Below are 23580 nucleotides of genomic sequence, written 5' to 3'. Positions count from 1 at the left end.
ATAGAGCGCTGAGTTGAACTCCCCACTCAGTGGGAATCTGCTTCTCCCTCTTTCCCTTTCATCACTCTCAAGCATTCTCTCTCAGCTGAGAAAACATTTAAAAGAAGAAAGGAAGGAAGAAAAAAGAATGAATCTATAACAAGAGAAATACAGAAGAAATAGTTTACCCTGAAATGCAACAGTTCCTGAATATTCCTCAGTATCCCATGTTCCTTACAAATGACAGGAGGGAAAATAGGAATATTTTAGGGGAGGATCTGGCAGACAGCACCAAGCCAATAAAAGAAGTTCACATCAGCTCAATGGAAACAAATGTTATCAGCGTCTAATGCACATCAAAGGACACATCATCACTGGTGTTTTCAATGGACTGAAAACAGGATTTCAGAATATAAATCTTATTTTGGAAATACAGTAGATATATACCTAAACAATTGAATCACTATACAATCTGTAGAGGCTGCTTTTAGGCAAGGAGGCTTGAGCAAAGGAGTGGAGGAAGGGCCCCAGTGTCCCCTTGGCTGAGTCCAGACAGGCCCAGCAGGGGACCCACCTCAAAACTACCAAGACCCTAAGGAACCAATGGGCTTCTGACAACCAGGTACAATGAGCAGAAAGGAGCAAGTCCCACAGGTTCCCCGGAACTCCTCACCTTCCTTCTCCTGAAAAGCAACCCCCACACACTGCCCCTTGCAGACAAGCTCTTCTGTGCCCCACTGTCTGCTGATCTTTTAGGTCTTCAGGAAACTTCCACCACAGGGGATTCCGGCAGTGCTTCTAGATGGACTTCCAGCTAATCGTGGACACTAGTCTGGGGCCCCAAGTGACTGAGAGAGACACTACACTGAGACAACACAGCATCCCTGTGCTAGAAATAACTAGTTTACTCCTTTCTTTCTTTGAATTTTTAAGATTTATTTTTATTTTCATCTTCTTTAAAGATTATATTTATAGGGGCGCCTGGACGGCTCAGTGGGTTAAAGCCTCTACCTTCTGCTCAGGTCATGATCCCAGAGTCCTGAAATCCAGCCCTGCAAGGGGATCTCTGCTCAGCAGGGAGCCTTCTTCCTCCACTCTCTCTGCTTGCTTCTCTGCCTACTTGCAATCTCCGTCTGTCAAATAAATAAATAAAATCTTTATTAAAAAAAAGATTATATTAATAGGGGCACCTGGGTGGCTCAGTCAGTGGGCATCAGCCTTCTGCTCAGGCCAAGACACAAGGTCCTGGGAATACCTCCTACACTGGGGCAGTGGGAGAGTGTCTTTGCTCAGTGGGGAGCCTTCTGCCTCTGCCCATAACACACCCTACTTGTGCTCTCTTTTTCTTACAAATAAAGAAAGTTTTTTTTTTTTACAAAGACTGTATTTATTTCAAAGAAAGCAAGTGAGATAGCACAAACAGGCAGAACCGGAGAAGGAGAGGAAGAAGCAGGATCCCTGCCCATCTGTGAGCCTGATGTGGGGCTGTATCCCAGGACCCTGAGATTATGACCGAAGGTGGAGGCAGAGGCTTAATCCACTGAGCCACCCAAGTGCCACAATAAGTAAAATTTTGAAAAAAATATTGTATTTATTTCAGAGAGTGAGAGAGAGACCACAAACAGGCAGAAAATCAGAGGGGGGGGGGAGCAGGATCCCTGCCCACCTGGGAGCCTAATGTGGGGCTGGATCTCAGGTCCCCAAGATCATGACCTGAGCTGAAGTCAGAAAGCAGACTCTTAACCAACTTAACCACCCTCGATCCCCAAGATTGATTTATATTTTAGAAGAGATGAGGAAAGGCAGGAGAAGCAGAAATCTTTAAGCGGACACCCCTCTGGGCACAGAGACAGAAATGGGGATACCAGTTCAGGACCCTGGGATCCCAACCTGAGCGGCAATCAACAGTCCAACCTTAGTTGACTGAGCCCTCAGGCACCCTCCTCTAGTGGACTTTAAGTAGAATATCTCTTTCAGGGGCACCTGGGTGGCTCAGTGGGTTAAAGCCTCTGTCTTCAGCTGGGGTCATGATCCCAGGGTCCTGAGATTGAGCCCCACATCGGGCTCTCTGCACAGCGGGGAGCCTGCTTCCTCCTCTCTCTCTGCCAGTCTCTTTACCTACTTGTGATCTCTATATGTCAAATAAATAAACAAAATCTTTAAAAAAAAATTTAAAAAAAAATATCTCTTTCACGTTCTAAAGATGAAGACACTCACACCCCCTTTCTTAGAGTGAGAAGTTTCCAAGTTTTTCTGGACTCCTACTCATCGAGTTTATGTCTGCATTTCCTTACTCCCCAGCTGCATACAGCTGATCGAGAATACAGAGGAACCCGAATGAGAAATTATTTCCCTCCCTGATATCCCAGGACCAGAACTCATCTGCCACAGGAATCTCGGACTGAACACCTTCCCCTTTAAATCTGCCACCAACAGAATACTGACACTCCTCGTGGGGCTTTAAGTCAAAGTGACAATGGCTGATGCACTATCAAAGCCAGGTTGGGGACACAGGACAGTAGGCTCCAGGACATAGAGAAGCATTCAAAAAACCTAACCATGAGTATCACTTCTGACCACATCTTATAAATAGGTGAACACAGAATCGAGAAGCACCCATATTTGAGGCATCCACATCTGAAGCTTCTAAACACGATGGTCTGCAGAGAAACAGAGGACACGTCTCCGCGGGGACACCAGGCTCACCTGAGAACCGGCTATTTTTGCCTTCGCCTCCACCTCTAGATTTTGTCCTCATGAGGGATCTGTGGGGGAAATCACAGCTGCATCAGGAGAAAATACCCTGAAATCCAGCAAGAGCTCCTTCTCCTCACACCGCTCGCTCGCGGGCAGACTTGGAGATGCAGAAAAGGCCCAACTTCCCAGTCCTTTATGTCAGGAGCAGCTCAGAAACTGTGAGCTCCCATGAGGACACCCATCCCTGCATTTTCCTCACCTGCTTTGTGGGGAGGGAGGGGTCCCCTCCCATCACCACTCACAACGTCAGAATCAGCATTGGAACAGCGGGCTGCATGGACCCGACATTCCCAGACTCACGGAGCAGAGACCCTGTCACCTCTCCAGGGCCAAAGCAGCAAATACACTCTCAGAAAACCACCAAAAGCCCTCGGGCTCCCCCTTGGCCTCACTGAGAACCTCCTGGAGCCCTTAATTAACACAACAGTGTTGTTTTCACCCAAACCAACTGACAGAATCTGAGGGGTAGGCCCGCAGAGGAGATCCTTCCTGAAACTCCACAGGTGACCCTGCTGGGAAGGAACTGGGATGGTGACCAGGCCAATCAGGGGAACCAAGGCTGGTGCTGGGAACAGAGTTCGAGCCCTACCTTCTCCACCATCAGAGTTTTGGTAGACTGCAGGTTTTATGGCCCCGACCTGCTGAAGCCTCCTTGGCTGGCAAAGCAATGAAGCTCTGGCTGCCCTTGATCCCCAGCTCTGTCTGCACGTTCTGTTCCAGGTCTGAAGCATGGAGGTCAGTTCACACAACAGAATGAATGTGAGGAGAGGAAAGTTTGTTTTTCCTGCGCTGTTCTCAATTCTTCAGCTGGTCTAAGACTTAAAATGATGTAAGATATTTTCAGTAGAGAAAATAATGATGTTCTTAATTATGGGAACGAGAAAGACAGCACCTGCTGTTCCCAGCACCAGCCTTGGTTCCCCTGATTGGCCTGGGGATTGGCCTGAGGCACAAAGACAGGTGATTGAAGCTCCTGTGTCACTGATTTAAGAAGGAGGAGGTAGATTTAGAATTTCCAAAGAGGGGATTATATTCAGAGGAGAAAGGAAAGATGAAATATTTATCAAACAATATTTGCCCTCAAGGTAGGCAACTCTTCTTTCTCTTTTCTTTTTTTTTTTTTTTTGGAGTTTTATTAATTTTTTTTTCAGTATTCCAAGATTCATTCTTTATGCACCAAACCCAGTGCTCCATGCAATACATGCCCTCTTTAATACCCAACACCAGGCTCACCCAACCCCCCAACCCCTCCCCTCTATAACCCTCAGTTTGTTTCTCATAAACTACAGTCTCTCATGCTTCATCTCCCTGTCCGATTTCCTCTAACTCACTTCTCTCTCCTTCTCCTAATGTTCTCCTCCTAATGTCCTTCCTTATGCTCCACAATTAAACGAAACCACATAATTGGTGCTCTCTGCTTGACTTAGTTCACTCCACATAATCTCCAGTCCTGTCCATGTTGATAAAAAAAATTGGGTATTCATCCTTTCTTATGGAGGCATAATACTCCATTGTACATATGGACCATACCTTCTTTATGCATTCATGTGTTGAAGGTCATCTTGGCTCTGCACATCTGGTGACTGTGGCCATAGCTACTATGAACATTGTGGTACAGTTGGCCCTTTTTTTCACTGCATCTGTATCTTTGGGGTAAATACCCAGGAGTGCAATTGCAGGGTCCTAGGGTAGCTCTATTTTTAATTTCTCAAGGAATCTCCACACTCTTTTCCAACCTTGCTGCACCAACTTGCATTCCCACCAACAGTGTAAGAGGGCTCCCCTTTTTCCACATCCTCTCCAGCACATGTTGTTTCCTGTCTTGCTAATTTTGGCCATTCTAACTGGTGTAAGGTGGTATCCCAATGTGGTTCTGACTTGAATCTCCCTGATGGCTAATGATGATGAACACTTTTTCATGTGTCTGTTACAGGTGGGCAACTCTCTGTGATATAAACTGTGAATCTCTGGTATCCATGTAGGAAAGAACATTAGGGTTTGAAGCCGATGGCAAGGAAAGATTTCTTGAGATGTGATGTCTCTGGTGCAAAAGGTGATTTTATGAAAGCATTGGGACAGGACTTGGGGGCAGAAAGAGCTGCACTCTGTCATGAGGCATGACCTATTATATACTTTCAAGTTGGAGGGAGTTTGAGATAGCCAAAGTCTATAAGGGATTTTGGAAGCAAGGTTTTTAGGACATTGAGGGGCTAGTGGTATTTGGGAAAAGGTCATTTATTACCATCTAAAAAACCTTAGTCATCGGCCCCTTCTCGGTGGGCCATCTGCTTCGGGGATGATTGCCAATAGGGAGGAAGGGGGGGTGAGAGAAGAAGGAAATTCCAAAAGAAATGTTATATGTTAAAATAGACTTACAGAATCCTGAGGGGGCTTGGGGGGTTCAGGTCAAGATTGTCTTTTCCTGTTAGCAACATATTAACATCAAGGCAGTTGAGTCCTTGGAGGAATGCCACTCTGCCTATTTCAAGGACATGTCAATGAACTGTAGATATAAGGATATTAGTAAGTTTTCTTCTGCCTTTGTTTCCCACATGATCAGCTCTCTTCCTAATAAAGGCCTTCAATCTAATTGATTCTAAATGACATTATTTCCTTCTGCTGTGATGATGAGTATATACACATATACATATATATTATATGCGTATATATGTATGTATATATTATATATATGCATAAGTATACATATGCATAAGTATACATATATACCTATGCTATATATACACATACACATGCATATATATGCATATATATTATACATGTGTATATGTGTATGTATGTATATGTGTATGTATACATATGTATATATATGTGTATATATATAATTTATATATATATATGTATTATTTCCTTCGGCTATGATGCTGAGTATATATATATAGATATACTCAAATGCCATTTGTGTATATACAAATGGCATTTTATATATATATGTATATATATATATATACATAAATACATACACTCAGCATCACAGCGGAATGAATAATGCCATTTGTTTCACAGGACAAACCTAGAAGACAGGCTTTTTTCTTTTTTTAAGATTTTATTTATGGGTGCCTGGGTGGCTCAGTGGGTTAAGCTGCTGCCTTCGACTCGGGTCATGATCTCAGGGTCCTGGGATCAAGTGCCACATCGGGCTCACAGCTCAGCAGGAAGCCTGCTTCTCTCTCCCTCTCTCTCTCTGCCTGCCTTTCTAACTACTTGTGATCTCTGTCAAATAAATAAATAAAACCTTTAAAAATTTTTTAAAAAGATTATATTTATTTATTTGACAGAGAGAGTTATCACAAGTAGGCAGAGAGGCAGACAGAGAGAGAGAAGCAGGCTCCCTGCTGAGCAGCAAGCCTGATGTGGGGCTCAATCCCAGGACCCGGAGATCATGACCCGAACCAAAGGCAGAGGCTTAACCCACTGAGCCACCCAGGTGCCCCTAGAAGACAGGTTTCTAACTTAAATTGAAACCCTGCCTTGGCCTCTTGGGCCAACTTAATAGTCTAAATTTCTGCATGCACCTTTCCATGAAGGATGGATGAAACCCTTCTTTGTACGTGTGTACAATACAAATTGTTTCCAAGAAGGACTGGTAATCCCACCTTCTGGCACAACCACGCATGGGGACACATACATAACATCCAGGCACCTCTGTGAGGTCCTTAGGAGGCACTGTGAGTGCACAGGCCATCAAGAACTGTGTCAGACTGCCCTGGTCCCCTCATACTGATTCACTGTCCTCAAATTCTTTTAAAACTCTGAAGACCTGGCAAAATCCTTGGAATTGATTTTGAACATAAGTCCTTCTTCTTTCCAAGTGGCTCACCTTCTGAATAATGCTGATATTCCATTCCAATCGAAACTCATGCCCTATGCATTGGCTTTTCAAAGGAATGGCAACCAGCTTGGGTTTTTGGATAACAAAATTGTAGGATCCTTCAGCACAGTGATCAGGAAGAACTGTGATGATTTGTGGTGCAACTTAGTAAGTTCATTGAAGTGGCATATGGTTGGGACTTGTGCTCAGAAAGAGCCACACTTTTTTCTTATTTTTATATATTTTATTTGAGAGGGTGCCTGGGTGGCTCAGTGGGTTAAAGCCTCTGCCTCCAGCTCAGGTCATGATCTCAGGGTCCTGGGATTGAGCCCTGCATTGGGCTCTCTGCTCAGCAGGGAGCCTGCTTCCTCCTCTCTCTCTGCCTGCCTCTCTGCCTACTTGTGATTTCTGTCTGTCAAATAAATAAATAAATTCTTAAAAAAAAAAAAAACAAAACAAAACAAAAACAAGAAACAGATCTATAAATATCTATTTTATTTTGAATAAAGTTCATGGATAATCCTAAGAAATATAAAAATTCCAAGATGACACACATTCCACACTCTAATCTGTTGGTCTGTAACAATCTCCCATTACAGGTAGAAGAAAAGAGGTTCCCAGGTGAAAGTCCAAGTGTCTTATGCCTCATGTCATAACAAACACCATAAACTTCTTCATCACACTAATTCCACTTCTCAACAACCCACCCCCAACTGATACAGGGAGACGCTGCACATGCTGTGGGTTTGTGTTGGACACTCTGAGCATAGGACATGCCAGTGTCTTCAAGGAACATCTAGCATAGCTTCCTGATCCTTGGCCATAGAAGGAGACATCTGTTTTCCTGTACAATGAACTTATTTGTCCTCTACCCAAGAGCCAGATGCATTCATTATATTCCCAAGCTTTTTTATACACAAACATGAGTGGAATGACAAGTACAACGAAAATATCAATCAAGGAAATGCTTGTGCAGATCACAACATCACCACATGACTTCAAGGAATAGTGACAAGTCTGTAGAAGGCACATATATGAATGTATGATTTGGGGCAGATATCCACAACAGCAACCAATATATTTTCCTTCATGATCTTTTGCTGATCACCTGGCAGAGATATACATTCACATGCAGTGTAGATCACAAAGTCAATGTACCTGGAAGATTTGACTTTAGGATGCTTCTGACCATCAGCCATAGGACCACTTGTGAGGGTCTGGAAGACCCCCAAGATGCACACTGTGCCACCAGGGACACATCCCTGGCCACTCTGTCAACCTAACAAAGAAGTGTGCATCCAACGTCATGGCATAAATCTTTCACCCCAAAGCTGTCAGTGTCAGTTGGACTCCATTACAGACGATGTCCAATGTTCCCCTGTTTGGCAGTAAAAGCTGTAGAACTTATCCTACCTCCAGTGAAGTAAAGACCAACAGTGGTACAACATCTATCAGGTTGCCATGGTTGCAGGGACAGTCTGCAACACAAAGCTTATGGCAAGTGCCCATGGCAAGTGCCCAACTCCTGGAGACATGTCTGCTGTGGGAAAACAGGAATAATCATTCATCTGAGCACATGCATGATCTATGACACCAAACTGAAATTGGGTGTCTGGTCCTGAGAGGCTGCTAACACCACTAAAGGAAGAATACATAGAGAGTAAGTCAACGAAGAAGTCAGCATCTAAGATCTTGCCTGTGTGAATCTATATCAAGACATGACTTGTGTAGGGAAGCCTGGGTGGCTCAGTCAATTAAACTTCTGCCTAAAAACTGGATCCTGGGGGCACCTGGGTGGCTCAGTGGGTTGAGCCGCTGCCTTCGGCTCAGGTCATGATCTCAGGGTCCTGGGATCAAGTCCCGCATCGGGCTCTCTGCTCTGCAGGGAGCCTGCTTCCTTCTCTCCCTCTCTCTGCCTGCCTGTCTGCCTGCTTGTGATCTCTGTCTGTCAAATAAATAAATAAAATCTTTAAAAAAAAAAAAAAAAAACTGGATCCTGATGCAGGAGGTTCCTGGAATAGAGCCTTGCCTGGGGCTCCCTGCTCAGTGGGGAGTCTGCTTGTCTCTCTGTCTCTGGCCCTCCCCTGAACTTGTGTTCATTCTCTCTCTCAAAGAATAAAATCTTTAGAAAAAAATGATTTATGTAAGGAAATGGGACGAAAACATAGTTTAACTTCTCCAGAATACATTTCAATCTGTTAGACATGTTGGGGGAAAAAATAGAGAACGTCAGACACTAAGGAAACCACAGAGGACAGTAATTTATAATCCATTTCTGACTTAAATTTTACACAAAATGATGTGTTTATAGAGAAACACAAAGGATTCAGTCTCTGTGGTAGGGTAGAAGAAACAATTTCTAAGATGAAGGGTGAAATGAAGAATGAGATTACAATAAAATTCAAAACTTTTCTGCATCACAAGCTCAAAAGATAGAAATAGAGGTAGACTGAGACAGGGGGACAAAAGACTCATTCTCACAATATACAGCCCTACAAAGATTGAAGAAAAAAGTGTAACAAAAAAAAAAAATGACCACAGGAACTCATTAGACACCTTGTAGAAGAGATTATCCTATGGTTCATGTCCAACTCTATAATAACAGAGAAAGACAACACCAGCAACAAAGCAAATAAAACCCAGACTTAGTATCATCATGTGTGAACCAGGAACCCAACATCAAAATCACATAACCTACCAAAATGTGGACAAACCAGAATCCCCATGCGCTGCTGATAGATGTGAAAATGGGCACAAGTGTTAGAGAAAGAACATGGTAGCATCTATTAAAGCCGAACATATCTAACCTATTTACCAACAATCCGGTCCCATATAAACAGCCAGGAGATATGCATGCACATTCTAGTAAAAAACAAATTACATATTTTACATACCAGTACCATTTATGACAGTCTGCACTGAGAACCCTTTCCCCCCATTAATAGTACAATGATGCAATCACTTGGTATTCATACAATGGAATTGGAGCAATGTATTCTTCTTCTCCTTTTCCTTCTCCTTCTTAAGGTTTTATTTGTTTACATGAGAAAGTGCTACACATCACTTGGAATCAGGGAAATACAAATCAAAACCACAATGAGATACCACCTCACACCAGTCAGAATGGCTAAAATTAACAAGTCAGGAAATGACTAATGCTGGCGAGGATGCAGGAAAGGGGGAATCTTCCCACACTGTTGCTGGAATGCAAGCTGGTGCAGCCACTCTGGAAAACAGTATGGAGGTTCCTCAAAAAGTTGAAAATAGAGCTACCCTACTACTGAACAATTGCACTAGTGGGTATTTACCCTAAAGATACAAGTGTGGTGATCCGAAGGGGTACGTGCACCTGAATGCTTTAGCAGCAATGTCCACAGTAACCAAACTATGGGAAGAACCTAGATTCCATCATCAGATGAATGGATAAACAAGATATGGAATATGTATATAATGGCATACTATGTAGCCATTAAAGCAATGAAATCTTGCCATTTGCAATGATGTGGATGGAAGTAGAGGGTATTATGCTGAGCTAAGTCAGTCAACCAGAGAGGGACAATTATCATACGATCTCTCTGATACAAGGAACATGAGAGGCAGGGTGGAGGGTCATGGGGGTTGGGAAGGAAAAACTGAACCAAGATGGGATGAAGAGGGAGACAAAGCATAGGAGACTCATAATCTCACAAAACAGAGGGTTGTGGGGAGGTGGGAGGGTAGGACAAGGGTGGCTAGGTGATGGGCACTGGGGAGGGTATGTGCCATGGTGAGTGCTGTGAAATGTATAAGCCTGATGATTTACAGACCTGTACACCTGGACAAATAATACATTATATGTTAATTTAAATTAAGTGTGTGTGTGTATATATATGTATATATATTTTATATATGTATATGAATACTTCATTTGTTTATTTGTCAGAGAGAGAGCACATAGTGAGGGGTGTGCAGGCAGAGCAGGCAGAGGGAGAAGCAGACTCCCTGATGAGCAAGGAGACCCATTCAGGACTGGATCTCAGCACGCTGGGATTATGACCTGAGCTGAAGGCAGATGCGTCACTGATTGCGACAACCAGCCTTCCAGGGACCCGTCCATTCTAATGAATGATGCACAGTAATACATGGGAATACACATCAACTCACAAATAGACAGAAACAAACCCAAATACAAGAGTCCCCACTGCCTGACTCCATTTATGTAAAGTACAAAATGAGCACAGCAACCTCTTGCCTTACAGGTAAAAAGAGTGCCAAGTCTGGGGGAGGGTTACTGAGGAGCTCAGAGGGAATGTTACAGGACAGTACTCTATATTCTGATCTCACTGGCTTGGAGAGATGTGAACAGTTTGTGAAATTCCACTGAGTGGTTCACTTCTCTTATGCACATGTGACTTTACTTTAAAAACAAAAACGTACTCATGAAAACCAGATGTACAAAAATACATAAGCATCACCATGTCCACGTACTGACAGACTGAAATCACAGGTATGATGTAATGTCCTACCATGACTAGATTCGAAAAGCATGTTTAAGAAAATAAAAGTATGCCTTCATTTCTAGCTAAAGCAACGTTACTGAATGCATAATGGTCACAGAGAAGGACTGAAAGAAAGTTTATATTTTCTTAATCTGAACACACTAAAACACAAAACAGAAGTAGTAAAACAAAACAATAGGTAAGGTATAAAGTAAAACATTAAAATACATAGTCAATCCAAATCCCAACATCTCCACTGTAATATTAAACATTAATGAAACAAACGTTCCAGGTAACACTAAATGATGCTTCAATATATTTCACTGGCATTTTTCCTGTATCTATAACTCAAAAGAAAGGACTATCAAATTAAAAAAAAAAAGAAAGAAAGAAAGAAAGAAAGAAAGAAAGAAAGAAAGACGGAAAGAAAGAAACAATTCAGGTAGCGATAAGCAATCAAATAAGCAGCATGGCAACATAAACATCTCACAGAATAATCGTTAACACGAAAGGCATTAGTCTCTGTTAACGTTATGGTTCAATATAAAAAAAATTCATGATTTAAACATTGTACCTCTTGGATGTCAAACATGCATATGTGCAAATGTATACACACATATATACAAATACATACCCACAAACACATGCATACAGGGAAACATCTCTTTTTAGCCCAGGGAAGAGAAAACCGTTCCTCACAGAGGGAGGACCTCATTCCAGATAGTGACAAAGTAGTTCCACCTTCGCTCAATGAGCAACTGTTCACATGAGACACACGTGCTTGATTCTCAATACAAAAGCGTGAGGCTGAAGCATCCGGGGACCCCAGAGACCAAGAAGGACAACCATAGAAGGGTAAGGAGCAATTTCACGTGGATCCCAGCGCGCGTTTCCCAGGCCAACACAGTGCGCCACTAGCAGGGACCAGAAGGAACTACAATGGCTTCAGGATAAAAGACAGCCCAGAGTGGACATCCAGCATTCCCCAAATGGCAAACCACTTCCTGGGTGGCCCAGTGAAAGCTCACCTCTCTGCCTCTCCACATCTGCCTTCAGCTTCCCGGGGGGCGTCTGTACTGCGGGACCACTGGGGACCCTATGGACACGGAGAAGGTGGGCAGGGCTTACAGCAACCAGTGCTCAGATCATAGAGCTGCCAGACCAGACAGTGCTCCAACTTCTAATGGCAACGAATTAGAGATCCACGGGAATCTGCCCACTTGCAGAGAGGAAATGAACCTACCTGGATAAGGAGATTTGTCAGCATCTATGACTGACTTAAGTATCCAGCCAACGCTTTGAACTAGAACATTCTCTGTTCTATGGGTAGCTTTGCAAGTTCTAAGTCACTTCCTATGGCTGATCTTAGCCTCCAATACTGCCCCACTGGAAGCCTGAACAGAGACCCTAGACAACCTCAGAGCCTCTCTAACAGGCCTCTGGGGAGAAAACCAAGCCAGCAGCATGGACCAAGCACTGAGCATAACCTCTTGCTTTGCATGAGCAGGGAGCCTCCTCAGTTAATCTGAGCAGCCTCAGAGTGCAGCCTCTGGTCCTGCCAAGCAACAGAGAATGGCCTTTGGTCCTGCCACATGTGCAGCATCACCTCTGGCCCCGGCTGATCACAGAGTTGCCAGCATAGGTTTGGAAGGCACTCAGGAGTCCACACATACCCATGGACAGATGTCTAGCCTTCTGTGCTCATAGAGAATAATTTTATATCCAAAATGATCGCACATGTTTTAACACCAGAAGCTGCCGAGTTCCATGGGATACCTCTAGAAGGAATGCCAAACAGTTGGCTACATTCAGATGATGGTGAATAGAACCACTCAAATTTGCCTTCTTGCCATTTCACTAAAGGAGAAGGCACAGATACAAGAGTGAGCAATTCCACAGTATTCCAATGAAAATTGGCATCAGATTACTTCCACGTTTCAAATGCACATGGGCTATTATTTTTAACAAGGTGCACTATTCTCATTCAAACAGAGAGGATTCAGCATGAAACATGACTTGTGGGTGACTTTTTATCATTAAAAACAATATTCAAAATATTCACTAGTGTCTGACACGTTCCTCTGCATACAGCATACACTGTATGTCCCACAGGTTACTGATGAATTATCTATTAATATGTTCAATGTTCGAGATTCCATGGATTAGGGCTAATACTACTGTCCTTTCACTGAAAGAAATGATTTAGATAAAGGAAGGTACAGGGAGCCTCTCACTATTGGTAGAGTCAGGGTTTGAATCTGGGTGCCCTACACAGGAACAGGAGGCACACAGAACATATACCGTTCTAGAAGGTGCTCGTGTTTGGGTTCTCTTCCCTCTTTGATACTCAGTGGTTCACCCAGCCATCCACACACAAACAGCTTCCATGAATGGACACTTCAAAGTGAACATTCTAGCCCACACCACTAATATACAGGCTGAGTGGTTTTCTGGTTGAATCCTCGGAACTAGACACAAAAGATCAGACATCCAAGGTACAATACAGGAAAGGCCCAACACACAGGAGTCCACATTCTCTCCTGGAGAACCAAGTCGACACAACTGAGTATCTCACTACCTTACCCATGGGCTACTACCTTCCCTGAAGAACACAACTATGAATGTGTCCCCAGATGTAGGTTCTCAAGGTCTAGTCCCTAGACAGCCACCTGAGACTGGGTAAGAAAGGAAAGGTGGGGGGCTGCACCCCAGAGCCACCGACATGGTAATGCAAGGCTAGGCACAGCTACCCAAGATTTACAAGTGCTCCCAGTGATTCTGACCCAGGGAAGTTTGGACAACCTCTGCAGGAACTAAGTCCCAAGTCAACCCTGAGCTATTCCCACAGAAGTCACTCTCAGAAACCCTCTATGCTTGTGGTCATGTTAGTGTTGGGACACACAGACACAACATACACAACACACATTTCCTTTATTCATTACTAAATCTGACTCTAACAGAGTCTGTCTTGGCTTCTTCCACTTCCAAGTCTCTCTTCTCTTCCAAATAATATCCATCTGAGGACGGAAACAGAAATAAGAACCACCAGGATTCTGCATCCCAATGGAGAAAATAATGGACCAAATAACCTTTTAGAATGCTCCAGAAACCAGTTAGGAGAACACAGCATGCCCACACAAGTACAAATGAAGTAGAGACATTGAAGAGACAAGGAAAGAATGGGACAGTTTCCCACAAGGCTGTTCACCCTAACTTCCATGGCAACACTATGAGAAAACTCCTTCCTCTCCTCAGTGCAGAGACAAATGAGTGACCTGAAGGTTCAATAATCTGGGTTTTCACCTGCCTGACAAGAAAGACACAGAGAATGAGAGCACCTCTGGAGGCAGTGTGGTGGCTACTCAGGCAGAAGGCTAGCTTTTGCTCAAATAAGGAAGAGATGACAGAGCTGAAGGCAAAGGGAGAGGAGGGGATCACTCATTCTAAAGTAGTAACTCCCCTTCCTGAAACCAGGAAATTACTGTAACACAGACTTGGTAAAATGCCCAGGACATGTGTGACAGAACCCAAAACTGCATTATTAGTGTTTTCCTGAAGAAAGCAAGTTTGTCATTCTGGATCCACAGGCTATTTTCTTAAATTCCAAAATACCACTCAAAGATCACAAGGCATAAAAAGAAACAGAAAAATATGCTCCAATTAGAGGAACAAAATAAATCACCAAAACTAGCCCTAAGTTAATAAAGACTCATATATTGCCCCCCCCCAAAAAAAATTCACAGGGAAGAATTCAAATTACCATCATAAAGATCCTCATGGAGGAAGAAGAGAACACACACAGGTGATGAAACATAATTGGGAAAATGAAGCATAACCAAAATATAAACCCAAAAAGACAGAAAGTATAATATCCATGAACCAGAAATTGGGAGCCGATGAGAACAATTACTGAATTGAAAAATATACTAAGGGATCAGCAACAGACTTGAAAGACAAGAATGAATCAGAACTCTTAAATACACCTGTTCTAAATTCTCTACTGAGAGGACAACAAAAGAAATAGGTGGAAAAGGACAGAGTCTGAGGGACTCATGGGACAAGTGGTCCAATATGCACATTAAGGGGCTGTGGTACCCGGTGTGACAAATTGACCAGGAACATGAGAGTAAGAAGATGGTGAAAAGAAATTAAGGGACAAAGAGATGGGGGCAGGAGGAGCACTGAGGAGGATGTCCAACAGTGCCGATTTTATTCCACATCTTATAATCATTTATAAGGCAGACCACAATAGGAGGAGTAATACATCAGTATCTAGCTAGATAACCACAAGTTCCTATAACAAGTCTTACATTAACTACAAACAAATCTTGTGATGCCAGGTAATCACGGCTAATGCCATTAGCTACTATTGATACAAGAAGTTACAATCAACCAGGGAGTGGGTTATGGAAGTACAGGAACAACAAGGACCAACTAAGAATTTATGACCCTGATCACATTGTTCCCTTCTGTAGAGAGAACATGTGGGAAGTCACGTAGGTGAGCACATGACACATAGCACAGACCCTTTCTCAGTGCTACTCGACTTTATCAACCTAAGCCTTTTGTTTGGCTCTTCAGCCTTTAAAGGAGGCATAAGTCAGGGCCTGGTTTGATCCACGACCCCAACCATGCCGTGGCTTCCAACAAGGGGTCCCCATAAGGACAGGAGTGTGACCTCTGTGGACACAAGAGACAATTCAAGCTTGCTAAATTGTAATAGGATAAAGGGCAACACATGAATCCAGTGACAGATTGTAATTAACCCATCAAACACCACAGATGAAAAGAGACTTTTGAAACAGCATGGCAAATGTACTTCACCTTGTGCAAGAGCTCCTAGAAGGACATAGTGGGATTCCCAGCAGTCCCAACAAGAATGGGGCTGGTATAATGTATTCAGGTACTGAAAGATCAAAAAATACTACCAAGAATACTTTACTGGGTAGAACACTTTTCCACAGATGTAGAAATGAAGACATTCCCAAGTAAAGACCCCTCCACATTTACCAGTAGATCTGTCCTAGAAGAACCGTTAAAGGAACGCTCTCAATGAAATAAAAGGATTCCACTGAGAAACTGAAACCACACGAGAACACAGAGCTCTCCGCTGAGCATAAATATGTAGAGAATTACACAAACCTGCAGTGTTGTAATGAGATATCAATCAGTTTATTTCTGCTACAGTACTTTTTTAAGATTTCTGTATTTATTTATTTGACAGACAGAGATCACAAGTAGGCAGAGAGGCAGGAAGAGAGAGAGAAAGAGAAAGAGAGAGAGAGGAGAAAGCAGGCTCCCTGCTGAGCAGAGGACCCAAGGCAGGGCTCAATCCCAGGACCTTGAGATCTGACCTGAGCCGAACGCAGAGGCTTAACCCACTGAGCCACCCAGGCCCCCACAGTTTTGTTAAAAAAAAAGTGTAAAAATCATCAATGTAGGTCATATAGTACACAACAAAAAGAATCTGTGACATCAGTAGCAAAGTGGGTGCAGGGGTGGGGACAGGAAGAATTCCATTTCTATGGAATTGACACTATGAGTTTTAAATGGTTCAATTTACAGCTAAGCTGTTTTAAGGAATCTCCAAGGAAACCACAATGAAAATACTCACAGAACACACAAAAGCCAATGAGAAAGTACCAGGGCCTACCATGGGTATTAATGCCACAATTAAAGATAAAATGTATGTTTTGAATTTCATACAGAAACATGATACAGAGGTATAAAATGCTTCAGAATTACTATGAATTCTAAAAGTCTTTCTCTCATGCAGAGAGAATAAAATTCACCAACAAATACATGGTAAAATTAAGTCTATCTTTCTTTTTTGAAGTTTTTATTTATTTATTTGACACAGGCAGAGAGAGATCACAAGTAGGCAGAGAGGCAGGCAGAGAGGGGGAAAGCAGGCTCCCCACTGAGCAGAGAGCCTGGTGCGGGGCTTGATCACAGGACCCTGAGATCATGACCCAAGCCAAGGCAGACACTCAACTTACTGAGCCACCCAGGCACTCCAAAATTAACTCTACCTTGATGACAACTCATCAAGACATAGTACAACATTCACTGACCACTCCGCAAGGAGAGAAAAAGTAGGGGTCACATGGTAAATATGTGTGACATACAAACACAAGACAAAGACACACATAATTTACTGGCAAAAAGCATAAAGCCCATTCATTTTGAGTTATACTCATATAGTCCTGAAATATACTGAGCTGAAAATTCTCTTCCTGTAACAAATAAATTAATATTTGGGGTTAAATTCTAATACATTCTGAGGAAAGTAGAAGAAAAAGCTCATGATTAGTTTCCAATGAAGCAACATTGCATTACTGAACACAAGGATATTTCAAAATGGAGGTCTGGGGTACATGGGGGCTCAATCAGTCAAGCAGGTTCCTTCAGTTCAGGACATGAGCTCAAGGTTATGGGATCCAGCTCCACAATGAGCTCCCTGCTCAGCAGGAAGTCTGCTTCACCCTCTTCTTTTACCTTTTCCCCACTCATTCTCTCTCTCTGTGTGACTCAAAGAAATAATTTTTTTTAAGATTTTATTTATTTAATAAATAAAGAGATCATCAGTAGGCAGAGGCAGGCGGAGAGAGAAGAGGAAGCAGGCTCCCCGCAGAGTAGAGAGCCGATGCGGGGCTCGATCCCAGAACCTTGGGATCATTATCTGAGCAAAAGGCAGAGGATTTAACTCACTGAGTCACCCAGGTTCCCCAAGAAATAAAATTTTTAAACAAACTATATGGAAATATTACTAACTGTCTAATTCACTTCTTATAAACACATGTCCATGTCATATCAGGACATTTGATGTAAAAAATTCAGATATATATCTCATGTAGAACTAATGAAAAAGTGAAAACACACATGATGAAGTCACAAGAAGTTCACACAAGAGAGAATCAAATGATGATGCAATTATTAAAAAAACAAAGTAATAAATGAGACTTTATTAAAGTCTACAAGTTCAAGTTCTAAATGTGCTAGTTCCCCAGTAGCATTTGTTATGTAGGAATTCTAGGAAACAAATAGAGACATTACATTACTTCACCACTGAGGAATGGAACTCATAGAGTAGAAATTTCTATATGTAAAAAAAGAAAGAAAGAAAAAGAAAAAGGAAAAGGACTTTTGAAGGGAAATAAAGCAGTACATTTTCTCATTTTAGGGCGGTGCTTTGTTATCTGAAGTTACTGAAACTCAATTTTGTAAGACTAAGATTAAACCCTCCATAATATTAGAAAGCAAAAGCCAGAAAACATTAAAAATCTGTCTCCAGTGTTCCAGGAATTTCCCCACCAAACCCCAGTGTGCATACAACTACGCTGATCTACTTGTCCCATGATGAAAACCAGAATTGACAAAGTCTGTAGCGTACAGGTCCTCAGAAATAGGATGACTTCCCCAGGGCCCTCACAGCAATGGAGGAGGATTATGGAGGCTCTCCCACTCCAAGGAGAGTCTACTGGCCCTCCCTGTGGATGTGACAGACCATCACTGAAGCTGAAGGAGAATCCCTAGAGAACACAAGAACTTGATAATATTGGAGAGCAGACGTTCCTCTGGGAAAGAGAGAGACATAAAACTGGGCAAGTCTCCAACTGACATTCCTTCAAAGAGAACTAATCAAACCACTGGTTAAGGTCTACCTTCCTCCCTCAGACTTGGATCTCCCCTCTGTCATCTGCCTCAATCATTCCCACATACCTGGATGGAAGCCTCCAGTCTCCTTTCTCTTCACATCCCAGAGCTGCTTCTCTTGCTCCAAAAACATGATCAAGACTGGCTTTGACAGAAGGAGACCTGTTTATGAGAAAAAAGGAAAATGACTATTGCTGTCAATTCTAACTTTCCATCAGGCTTGGGTTCAGCAAAGAGGGGACACTGTAGAATTCTAGAAAATGGTTTCCCAAAAGCTATGGCCCAACAGTTTCTTTAGAACATATTGGAGGCATTTACAATGTTCACATCCTGACCTCCACTTCCAAGTAGTAGACATGGTAATAAGAAGAGGAAATTTCAGTTTAAGATGTGAGAAGCACCATTCTATGCCACTAAGTGTTTAGAATTGCCACTCAACTACATCAGGGTTGATGTTACCTTGAGGAAGGAGAAGCCAAGGCTGAAAAGGAAGCATCATGAAGATTTTTCTCTCCATCTACAAGCCCCTACTTATTTCCCTTTCTGCCTGGATCTGATTTCACCTCATTCAAAGTGAAATCTCCCAAGAGACAGTCTTCACAAGAAGAACAAAACCCTCAGTGAGGGTTGGGAAATCTGGAAAGAGTCTTCCTAACCCAAGAAGAGGAGGTGTCCATAGTTCTCCAGCTTCATATCCCTGTACAATTCCTGCTGAGAGTGGGCCAGGCATCCCCACTCCTCCTCAGAGAATTCTATGGCCACATCCCTGAAGGACAGCTGTCCCTGTAATAAAAAAACACAGTCACCAAGTGGCCATTGACACAGTTCACGATGGTCCCTAAAATGAAACAGAAAGTGTCACCACCTAGAACCAGATTGGACCTTTCCTTCTCTCTGACATGGGTGTGGAGTTAAAGAAAAACCTATGTGGCAAGGAGCTGCCTGGTTGAGAACTTTCACTCCCAGAATTCAACTCTATCGACTACACAGAGATGACAACCCTCCTTGTCCAGTGCAAAGTATTGGGATGTGGGAGAAGAGCCAATGGTCAAGAAATTCCTGACAAGTTTCTGATGTGAAATACTGGGCTTCTGGAGTGAATAATGAAGGAATTGTTGAGATACCTGTGGTACAAACACTGTGGTCCTAACGCAAGGGGAGAGGAACGGGAGCAGTGACTGGTTCTATGCTGTCAGGTGGGGAGGTGGTGAGGGATAGCAGGAGGCTCTAAGGAATTTGGAAGCAAGTTTCCAGGACCCTCAGGGCCTCCCAGCTGGAGTTTTGAAAAGGCCACTCACTATTTAGCAACACTTTAGTCAGGAGACCCTCCAGATATCTATCAGTGGGCCACAAGCCTGAAGGATGATGGCCAAGCTACATTTGGGAAATAGAGTTCAAGAAGTTTCCAAAGCAATTTTCATATGTTAAAGAGGAATTACAAGGTGCTGGAGGTCTGGCTAGTGTCAAGTTAAGGCTGCTTTTTGCATCCAACAAAATATTAACCTTGAGGCAGTTGTGGGTTCCCTGAGGAATGTCCTACTCTGCCTTTTTCAGGTATTTATCAACAGACTGGAGGGGTGCATGGGTGGCTCAGTAGGTTAAGCCTCTGCCTTCAGCTCAGACATGATCCCTGGGATCTGGGATCAGGAGATGCACATTGGACTCTCTGCTCATCAGGGAGCTTGCTTCCCCTCTCTGTCTGCTGCTCTGCCTAATTGTGATCTCTCTGTCAAATAAATAAATAAATAAATAAATATTATATATAAAAAAAAACAGACTTGAAGTTGATGGAAATTTAATTTTATTCACACATCTTTTTTTTTTTAAAGATTTTATTTATTTATTTGACAGAAAGAGACCACAAGTAGGCAGAGAGGCAGGCAGAGAGAGAGAGGAGGAAGCAGGCTCCCTGCTGAGCAGAGAGCCTGATGCGGGACTCGATCCCAGGACCCTGAGATCATGACCTGAGCCGAAGGCAGCGGTGTAACCCACTGAGCCACCCAGGCGCCCTATTCACACATCTTTTGACTTTGTTCTCCTCATCAGAAAGCCTAAGCAAGGGGTCCCTGGATAGTTCAGTTGTTTAAGGGTCTGCCTTCAGCTCAGGTCATGATCCCAGACTCCTGGAATGGAGCTCTGAGTTGGGCTCCCCACTCAGTGGGGAATCTGCTTCTCCCTCTTCCCCTTTCCTCAGTCATGTGCTCTCTCTCTCTCAACTGAGAAAATGTTTAATCAAAAAAAAAAAAAAAAAAAAGAGAGAGAGAGAGAGAGAGAGTCAGAGACAGAGAGAAACCTACAATTAAGAGAAACTGAGATGAATGAAGTTTATACCTGCAATGGGATAGTTCCTGCATATTCCTCAGTATCCTAGGTTCCTTACAAATGACAGGAGAGAAAATAGGAACATTATAGGGGAGGATCTGGCAGACAGCACCAAGCCAATAAAAGAAGTTTACATCAGCTCAATGGAAACAAACTGCTTTCAGTACCTAATGCACATCAAAGGACACACCACTGCTGGTGTTTTTCTGTAGACTGGAAACAGGAAGTCAGAATATAAACCTAATTTTGAAAATACACTGGATATACATGCTCAATTCAATCACTATAGGATCTGTAGAGGCTGCTTTTAGGTAAGCAGGCTTGAGCAAAGGAGTGGAGCAAGGGCCCCCAGTGACCACTTGGCTGAGTCCAGACAGGCCCAGCGGGGGACCCACCTTAACATTCCCAAGGCTGTAATGAACCAATGGGCTTCTGAAACCAAGCATGATGACCAAAACTGGGAAGGTTCCACATGTTCCCCATAACTCCCCTTTAAGAAACACCCCTACTCACTGTTCCTTTCAGACAAGCTCTCTTGTGCCCTTCTGCCTGCTGGTCTTTTAGGTATTCAATTAACTTCTCCAGCCTTGTCCTGCCTCGGGGGAATTCTGACAGTGCTGCGGGATGGGCTTCCAGCTAATCATGGACCCTCGTCTTGGGGCCCCAGGCAACTGACAGAGACACTACACTGAGACAGCACAGTGTCCCTGTGCTAGAAATAGCCAGTTTAGTCTTTTTTAAATTTTAAATCCTAAAGATTTATGTAATTTTTTTTCTTTTTAAGATTTTATTTATTTATTTGACAGACAGAGATCACAAGTAGGCAGAGAGGCAGCAGAGAGAGAGGAGGAAGCAGGCTCCATGCCAAGCAGAGAGCCCGATGTGGGTCTTGATCCCAGGACCCCGAGATCATTACCTGAGCCCAAGGCAGAGGCTCAACCCACTGAGCCACCCAGGCGCCCCTATATAACCTTCTTTTTAAAGATTTTATTTATTGGAATGCCTGGGTGGCTCAGTAAGTTGGGCATCAGCCTTTGGCTCAAGAATGTCTCTCACACTGGTGGGGGCTTTCCTTGCTCAGCAGGGAGCCTTCTCCCTCTGCCCACTGTTCACCCTACTTGTGCTCTTACTCTTTTCTTACAAATAAATACAATTGTTTAAAAAGATTGTATGTCTTTCAAAGAGAGTGAGAGAGAGAGCACAAACAGGTAGAGGAGCAGCAGGAGAGGAGGGTGCTGGCCGATTTTGGAGCTTGCTGTGGGGCTGGATCCCAGGGCCTCAAGTTCAGGACCTGAGCTGGAGGCAGAAAGCAGACTCTTAGCCAACAGAACCACCCTGGTCCCCAAGATTTATTTATACTTTAGAAAAGATGGAGACCGGCAGAAGAGGGAGAAAGAGAATGTCAAGTAGACTCCCCTTTGGGCACAGAGCCAGAAGTGAGGATACCAGCCCAGGACCCTGAGATCCCAACCTGAACTACGACCAACAGTCCAAGCTTAGTTGACTGAGATTTTCAGGTACCCTCCTCTAGTGGACTTTCACATGCTAAAGGTGGAGAGATGCACACACTCATATTTTAGAATGAGAACTTTCCACATTTTTCTGGACTCATGCCCACCACGTTCATATCTAAATTTCCTTTCTCCCCAGCTGCACACAGCTGATTGAAAATCCAGATGAGCCCAAATGAGAAATGATTTCCCTCTCTGATATCCCAGGACCAGACCTCATTAGCCACAGGAATCCCGAACTTGACACCTTTCCCTCCGGACCTGCCACCAATGGAATATTGTCACTCCTCATGGGACTTTAATTCAAAGTGACAACAGCTGATGCCCTATCAAAGCCAGGTTGGGGACAGGACAAAACGCTCTGGGACATAGAGAAGCATTCTAAAGAACTAACCATGAGTATCACTTCTGAAAAACAGGTGAACACAGAAGCCAGAAGCACCCAGACTCAAGGCATCCCCATCTGCAGCTTCTAAACGCGAGGGTCTGTGGAGAAACAGAGGAAATGGCTCTGCGGGGACACCAGGCTCACCTGAGAACCAGCCATTTTGCCTTCACCTCCACCTCTAGATTCTGTCCTCATGAGGGATCTGTGGGAAATCACAGCTGCATCAGGAGAAAACGCCCTGAAATCCAGAAACAGAGCTCCTTGTCCCCACAGCGCTTGCCCACGGGCAGGACTTGGAGATGCAGAAAAGGCCCAACTTCCCAGTCCTTTGTGTCAGGAGCAGCTCAGAAACTGTGAGCTCCCATGAGGACACCCATCGCTGCATTTTCCTCGCCTGCTTTGTGGGGGGGGAGGGGTCCCTTCCCACCGCCACTCACAACTTCAGCGTCAGCATGGGAACTGCGGGCTGCAGGGACCCGACTCTCCCAGACTCACAGAGCAGAGACCCTGTCACCTCTCCAGGACCAAAGCAGGAAATCCACTCTCAGAAACCTACCGAAAGCCCTCAGACTCCCCCCTGGCCTCCCTGAGAATCTCCTGGAGCCCTTAATTAACACAACAGTGTAGACAGAATCTGAGGGGGAGCCCAGTAGAGAAGAT

General features: G+C 43.6%; 1 pseudogene; it reads right to left on the bottom strand.

Moving 5' to 3' along the window:
* LOC131817686 (zinc finger protein 850-like) overlaps positions 1-23079 on the bottom strand; it is a 73560-nt pseudogene extending 50481 nt beyond the window's left edge.
* Between the last annotated feature and the right edge of the window lie 501 nt (positions 23080-23580).

The sequence above is a fragment of the Mustela lutreola genome, chromosome 16 (genome assembly GCF_030435805.1).
Source record: "Mustela lutreola isolate mMusLut2 chromosome 16, mMusLut2.pri, whole genome shotgun sequence".
Lineage (NCBI taxonomy): Eukaryota > Metazoa > Chordata > Mammalia > Carnivora > Mustelidae > Mustela > Mustela lutreola.
Note: the sequence above shows the minus strand (reverse complement) of the source record. Positions and strands in the feature narration are given on the sequence as shown.